Source organism: Papaver somniferum, chromosome 5 (genome assembly GCF_003573695.1).
Source record: "Papaver somniferum cultivar HN1 chromosome 5, ASM357369v1, whole genome shotgun sequence".
NCBI classification, from domain to species: Eukaryota; Viridiplantae; Streptophyta; class Magnoliopsida; order Ranunculales; family Papaveraceae; genus Papaver; species Papaver somniferum.
In genome coordinates, this window is record NC_039362.1 from 173,285,035 (window position 1) to 173,292,979 (window position 7,945).

Here is a 7,945-nt window from a genome sequence, read left to right on the forward strand (position 1 = left end):
CAAAATTAAAAGTTAAAGGTGTTGTTTCCGGTGATTTCAAAATTTAAAAGTTGGGTGTCGATTTTGGTTTTGACGAGTGATTTCAAAATTTAAAAAGATGGGTCGCTTATATGTTTTCGGTTTATCCGGGGAGGAGGGATTGGATTTACAGGCCTGTATTTGCTTAATTGGTATTTCAATTCTAGCCAATGTGTTATTTAGATAGTCTGGGATTTTCTTCTTGAATTTTGTTTAGGGTGGTTCATTGGCCTATCAGGGATAGTAGTAGATGCATTATTTCATTTTCTAGAATGAAAGATTATAGAGCCTTTTTATTTTTTTATTTTTTTCACTAGAATGATGGTTAGTTTTTTCTTCTTGTTGTGGTATCTCCATGGGGTAGCTTTCTCTGCTCTTCTTCGCTTGGCTATTTGGCCTGCTCACTTTTGGTTTTTTAAAATGGGACTTTCCCCTTTTTTTCCGGACTAAAGGACTAAGCGAGGTTCCCAGCTCTTTTAAAAGCTACTCATCCGGTTTCTTTTTCTTAGGAGGAAAAAAAGAAAAAAAATCGCATTTCATTTCATGTTAGTTGTTTCTATGGTCTGTTCTTGGTTTTGATAAGTTAAGTTGTATCCGTAGAGCTTCGTCATCACATCTATGCCTAACAAAATTCAGATCTGCACCTCCCTCCGCTGCCTGAAATAACCCAAAGGATTGCTGCTCTCCGAATCGTGTCTTTCCCTTTCCTTTATTCTCATAATTTGTGTCCTTAGCAGTAAATTTCTGGACAAAGGCGGGCCTTCAAAATTTCAGTTGGCTATACAGGGGCCATTCTCTTTATCTTTTGTCTCTAAAAATCTGTAATTTTATAGTTTAAGTCATAAGTTTATGATGATTACTATTCAAGTTCACTAGTGTTAGGTCACTTAACGATCCATGTTAGGTAAATGCTGTACTATGAATTAGTATTTAGTATTTAGTTCTCTATAAATTGTTGTTTGTGTATTGAACTAGAATTGATCCCTCTGTACTAGTTGGTACTAGTTAACGGTACTACACAAGTGTTGCACTCTATATACAGTCTTTCTAGCTTTTTATCTTTGTAAATATCTTTACTCATCTTCTTGGTTATAGTCATTTGTAGTGGTTAGTTGTCAAGAAGCTTAATTCTGGGTCTTAAATAAAAGGCTTATCCTCCTGTGCATTGGTTGCACCAACCTTTCTTAGTAGTTTATTCTTGTTGCTCACTGTATCTCATCTCTTTAATTAGCATTACTGAGTAGCTCATTAGCATTACTGATTAGTTCACATGTGTAGTTCTTCGTTTCATGAAACAATGGCTTTTCCTGTGAAACAACGTGATGTTGAAATCAATGTTAGCTCTGTTTTGTCTTGGTCCGGTTTTATAAATCGTGACACATCTACTTGTATTTCTTTGGAGATACATTTCTCATTTTATAAGTTCTTGATTGCAGAAAAGGCTAAAAAAGCATTCTCAATCGCCAAGAGGACGAAATTTATATCATGTCCAAGTCTATTAGTCTTGCTATTGATAGAAGGGCTCAGGACCATACATTGATAGTTTTATCACGAGTGAAGATGCTCAACTTCCGCAACTCGGTTGTGGCGACATACATAGTGCTACCATTAGAAGACAGCTCATTGGGTACCGATGGAGAGCAGAAAATTTCAAACAAGTTGAAGAATTATGAATGTAATTTTATCTTTTTAAATAGTTCTAATTTCGTTATAGCTTCACGGACCATTCGCGTTGCACTCTTTTCCTTAGTCAAGGGTTTACCACCACAGGTTTTTCTTGACAAAGTTTTTAATGATGCAACAAAAACAATTTTTTAAATTTTGTTCTTATGTATTTCTTATGAAGCGGGTGACTTGGACTTACATTGGAGGCATATCCCTGTATAGGGAAACCTTTGATGTTCTAGTTCAAGCCACTTAGCCAGATTTATTAATATAAATCGATTTATTCTAAAAAAAAAAAAAGAAACCGCTAGAAATCTTAGTGACTAACATTGTAATCTTCTTTGTAACGTTGTTTTAACTAACCCCATATCAATACCAACTAGTACTTCCCGTTGAGCTCTTACAAACTGACATCATATTTAATGAAGTGGGGGTACAATATGGTAAAGGCTAATGTTTATTTTATACAGTTGATGAATGGTTTGAAAACAGAAAATTGAGGCTTACAGAACTTAACAGAAGATTACACAAAAAGAAGAATACAGTACGAAATAATTATAAACTAAAAGGAACTATCTCTAATAACGAAAATATGACAGCTGTATTTTAACTGGAAACAAAATCAATTTTAATCCAATGGCTTCTGAAACGATCCAACGACCCACCGTCTGTTTGTTTATTGACCGTCGGATGATCTCCTGTGCCGTTAGATTAGATTGCTTTTTATTTTTTTATAGAACAAGAACAAAACTAGTCATAAAAACTCAAGGTGACCAAACTTGTGGTACAAAAATCCCATTCAAATGTTGGGATCCATTAAAACTCCATGTTAAACAAAATTGATAAAAAAACCCCAATTTTAAAAAATTGATACAAAAACCCCAAATTTAAATGTTGGTTTCATGATAAAATTTGATGAAACCAAAATAAAATTTGATGAAACCAATATTTAAATTTGGAGGTTTTGTGTTAATTTTATTTTATTAGGGTTTTTGTGTTACTTTTATTTTGATGGGTTTTTTGTAGAAGGATTGTGGCACCTTTAGGGTTATAACTCGCGGACCTTTAACTTGTCAAAATTGGCTTATTTGATCTTAGATCCTTTTAATATTTCTTTAATTCATCCGGCATCCTTTAACTTCATCTTTATGAATACACGAAGTTACTGTTATTTCTCTTAGTGAGAAATTTTCAAGGGTGGAAATCAACTCAATTATTGGGTGAATTTGCTTTCTTTTTCAGCTCAAATTTTAGTTTGGGTGGATGGGTTCGTATCTGATTTCATTAATTCATCTCAATCTCAAGATGTGATTTTTTGTTTTCCATTTTCGTTAATTATGTTGATTCTTACTGTAACAAATATTTGTCGGTTTCTCTTAAATTGTATCTAGAGATCTCTAATTGAGATTATACCTTTGGGGGTTTCTAATGAGGATTTTCTTGCAAGCGAAAAGAACAAATTATGGTCTTGATGTTGAACTTTCCCAGCTTTATCATGATTGATTCCAAATTGTTTAGTTGTACCATTTTAATATATCTCGTTTGTTTTGAACCAAAGATATAAACAGTTGCAACCTTGAGTTGAATATATTATGAACATTTAGGTATTCATCTTTTGCTTGTACCAAAGATGAATGTAAACAGTTGAAAACCTGAGTTTAATTGTATTTACGTTTCTGATCACTACTAATCATTAATTTAATCTGTTCTCCATTAATTTAGTAAGATTTTTTTCCTGTTAAGTTCATTTTTTTCAACATGAATACGTAAACAAGATAATGACAAAGACGAAGGGGATGATTGTTTTTATTTTATTTTGGAAGTTAAGAGGCCTCTTTCTAATATCCAAAACCGGACAGCATGTATTTGCTATAAACAATGAAGACCATTCTAATCTAATCGCAGAGGAGACCATCCTACGGTTAATAAGCTGTTTGCTTATTAAGCAGTACCACTGCTCTAAAGACGAAGGATAGAACAAAATACTTGGAAAAGGTGCCTTGCGCTGATCAAATCGTTATGGGCACTCTCTTCAGACATGGGAACTCTTATCTTGTTTCGTTGTTTTAATTCATATGGATAATATTATGTCTATCCCATTTCCTTGTACATACTATTGCATCTATTATCAGAATCAGTACTATTTCTTACTCGTACCAATAAACAGAGGTTATTTACTAGTTACCATCAAAGTCCAGATAACGGTATTGCCAAAGAAAGAAAGCGATTTATCGATCATCACCAAAACCATGACCAAGATTAGTTTCTTACTTTGCTTCATTCTCTTTGCCTCCATTGTCATGTCGGCTTCTTCCAGCGGTAAGTCTACTTTCCTATACATGTACAATTAACCAACCCCGAGTATATGTTAATATCGATCATTAGCTAGTATCAAATATATCTATTCTATGTTAGATCAACTAACTGAATATATATTCATGGATCTTTTAGATATGTCATTAGATGCAGAGAGAGATTATGCCGAGCAATACCAACTATATCAAATTGTTAAAGGACGAGCTTTAAAGTCACCATGCCCTATAATTGGAAAACCATGTACCCCTGGTACAGTCTTAAAACGAGCTTGTGGGTCTCTCTTGAGGTGCCCATGTTGTGTTTCACTTTGAAGCTTTCATACTCTGGTTATAGTGTCGTACTGCATTTGACATTTGCGGATTGTACTGGGTGGTGCAATGTAACTCATGTTCGTCTTTCAATTTAACATAAGGCAGGTCCATGTATTCGAGATTAAACTCATGTTTTAGACTTCTCACTAAGAGTGATGATTCCAGTATTTCTGTTTTTTATTTTACGGAGTCATAGACGATTATTAGTTTTTTTTTTTTTTTGGAAGGAGAAAAGGCAATATAAATTAAAAATATTTACAGATGCTATAGCAGCCAGAGAGTCTAATAAGCAGCGCGTTAAGGTTACAGTTATAGTCTATGTTCATCCACAGAAAATGAACTTGAGCTCTGAAGAATGGTTCTTGAAAACATCTTCCGAAGAACACCGCAGAATTAGGCTTTGTCTGCAGTACTATTACCAACTTCATCAGCTGACTGAGTCTTCCAAATACATTTCTTTCCATCCAAATCTATCACAGATATAGAATACGGATATAAAGGCCATATACAGAAAAAGGAAGCGTGAAATAGATGTCCTACATCAACAAATCACACTACCGATCTTTATCTGCAGTGATTCTTCCTCTTTGTTACGGAGAACAAATAAAAGTGAGATGAACTGAACCCCACTTCTCCGTTATATAGCACTCCCTCGAGTGGATCACAATACTGTATGATGAGCATGAATTTTTAGACCTCCAGATTTCACATCCATTTATTTACCATAATATATCTCTATTTTTGCTTGTGATATGGAGTAGATTGTTTAACTAGATTTAGCACGGGGCATTTTATTTCTTTTAATTTGGTATACGCGGGCCTACGCCCCGGCCAGCCCCGTGGGGATGCATTTTTGATTTGGTGTGCGCGGGGCTTTGTCCCGCACCGTGAGGAGCATTTTTTATTTGGTGTGGCCGAGGCTTCGTCCCGCCCCGTGGGAATGCATTTTTGATTTGGTGCGCGGGGGGCTTCGTCCCGCCTATGGAGATGCATTTCTGATTTGGTTTGTGCGGGGCGAGTTCAATTAAGTGCACACTCCTCTAAAGAGTGTATATTTGACATATTATTCTGATTGGCTGATTAGTTAACCGTTGAGCCCATTATCCTCCATGTTTAGAATCATGACCCTCGTCACATAACTCCCTGAATGTAATCAATGGTGGAGAATGAAATGTTACGTACACACTCCATGACGAGTGTGCACAAAATCAAACTCGTGTCGGGCTTCGCCCCGCCACGTGGAGATGCATTTTTTATTTAATGTGTGTGAGGCTTCGTCCCGCCCCGTAGGGATGCATTTATAATTTGGTGTGCGCGGGGATATGTCCCGTCCTGTGACGATGCATTTTTTATTTGGTGTGCACGGGTCTTCGCCCCGCCCGATGGCGATGTATTTTTGACTTGGTGTGGCGGGCAAACACATTAAATAGGTGGAGAATATGTGTATATTTTATTTATCTTTCTTATTTTATTTTCGCTGAAAATATGTGGATTTTTTCCATTTTATATATTAATTTGGAGAAAAGAGTCTTTATACTATTGATACTCGATTTCCCAATTGAATTTGGACTTCCATGAAATTCCAAACATATAAATTTTATGTTTCCTCGCGAATTCTAAATTGAATTTGGTTTTCATTTTTTATCTTTTACTATTCTTTTTAAACCAATCATACGTTGCCAAGTGTTCTCACCAGAACCCTCGTTTCACAAAACTCAAAAAAGACTTATTTCGACCAATACAAACCGATGGTTTCTTTATTTGTCGCCCTTTAAGTCTTTAGAGATGGAAGAACCTTAAATGATTACAAGCATCCTGAATCCGGACTCTCTTAAGTCATAAGAACTGTAACCACCCATCTGAAGGGGAATTCCCCAAGCATCCTGAATCCTGCGAGCATTGAAATTGACTAGAAATCTGTCTTTTAACCATCCACTATCCAAAAGTACCCGGATTTAATAATTGTCTCTGTTATTGCCTATCGTGAACAATACCTTAGCAAGATCATCATACCCCCATCAAACCGAATCAAATATAATAAATTCAATCATGTAATTGTTTATGTTATGAAATGCATTGGCATGATAGGGTTTCACATTACGGTCAGAGTTGGTTCAGCAATATTCAAACCCGAAACAGTAGTATTAATAGTTGATAATGTGTTGATGTAAGCTAATACGATTAATCCCGATACTGACAATTTTTCTGATAATATATACCAACATTATTTGTCAAACCCTTTTGTTCAATGATCCCTACCCTTAATTATGGGTTAGTATTAGCAATTGTTATCCATATCAATATTTTAATTGTTTGAGCACTATATGTAGAGAAGTTAGTTAGAGTCACTTGATCATAATCATTTATTGATACCTAAATCACCATCGATAAAGAGCTCCTGAATAGTATCAATAATATCGAAGAAGAAGAAGCAAAGTCATTTATTCAATCATGGCCAAGATGATCAGTATGTGCTTTTGCTTCTTCTTATTTGTCTTGATTGTCATGCCAAACCCCTCTTCTTCGAGCAGTAAGTTACATCATCTAAATCCTTTGAATATTTATAGCCATAATGTAAAATATAATTAATATGTTTCCTAATTTCTGTTGGTATATATATATATATATATAATTGTTAACCAATCTAACCAGGGATGCTACTCGTCAAGGAGAAGTGGGATAGTGTCCACCGCCAACTTAAGTGCCTCTGCTATGCAGAACCGGTTGAATGCCCACCGCTAGAATGCCCAAATGGTCAGTACACACCGTGTTGTGAATATTGTCCAAGATGCCGTCCTGTTTAAATGGCGTATTGGAGACTGATTGTATTGTACTGCGTTCCATTAATTTTATTGTCACCTAGAGTATCTTTGTGATTGTTGTGTGCCGGTGGTGGTATTTTGTTTTCGCCTCTTAATTCCCCGCAGTTTATTTGCTGGTATATTATATTTTTATGCACCCATGTTTGTACTCTATTGAATCTCTTCATGAATTTGAAGTGGCTCCCTCGTTGTGTTAAGCGGTGTCTACAATAGCTAATTTCTGAGAAGAACAAAAAAATGCTAATATTTACATCAAGTAAAATCTTTCAGCAACAAGAAATGAGGAAGAAATTTTCAATTTTAGCAATTTTTTCAATAATATTGAAAAGTTTATGTGATATCTCAATTTTCATCATTTGATTCTATCTTTTCAATAATATTGAAAAGTACATAACAAGAGGTGAATTTCAAACACGCAATATAGGTGAATTTATATTTGATAGTGATGTAAGCTAATACTTCAACTGATTCATTAAGAAAATTGGAATTTCGGCAATCTTTCCAATAATACTAACATATTCTGTCAAACCATTAATTTCGTTCAACGATTTTGACCGTTGATTATCATTAAATTAGTATTCCTTAATCATACCATTGCCATTTATAAATAGAGAGGTTAATTAACATTACTTGACATCATTGTTCAGAAATACTTAAATCATTCACTAAGGGTAATATTAGATAATCTGAAGAAGAAGATATATGGAGCATTCACTTAACCATGGCCAAGATCACTATTTTCCTCATTTATTTCCTATTCGTGTTGCTTGTGATATCAAAGTTTATATCTTCCGAGGAAGTAATTACGTGCCC

At 34.9% G+C, this 7,945-nt stretch overlaps 1 long non-coding RNA gene across 1 annotated transcript; it reads left to right on the plus strand.

Annotated features, from left to right (window-relative positions):
* The first annotated feature begins 6,573 nt into the window (after nucleotides 1-6,573).
* On the plus strand, nucleotides 6,574-7,412 carry LOC113278160. The gene is made up of 2 exons (XR_003325332.1): nucleotides 6,574-6,840; nucleotides 6,963-7,412. It is a non-coding gene; the product is annotated as an uncharacterized LOC113278160 (long non-coding RNA).
* The last annotated feature ends 533 nt before the right edge of the window (nucleotides 7,413-7,945 follow it).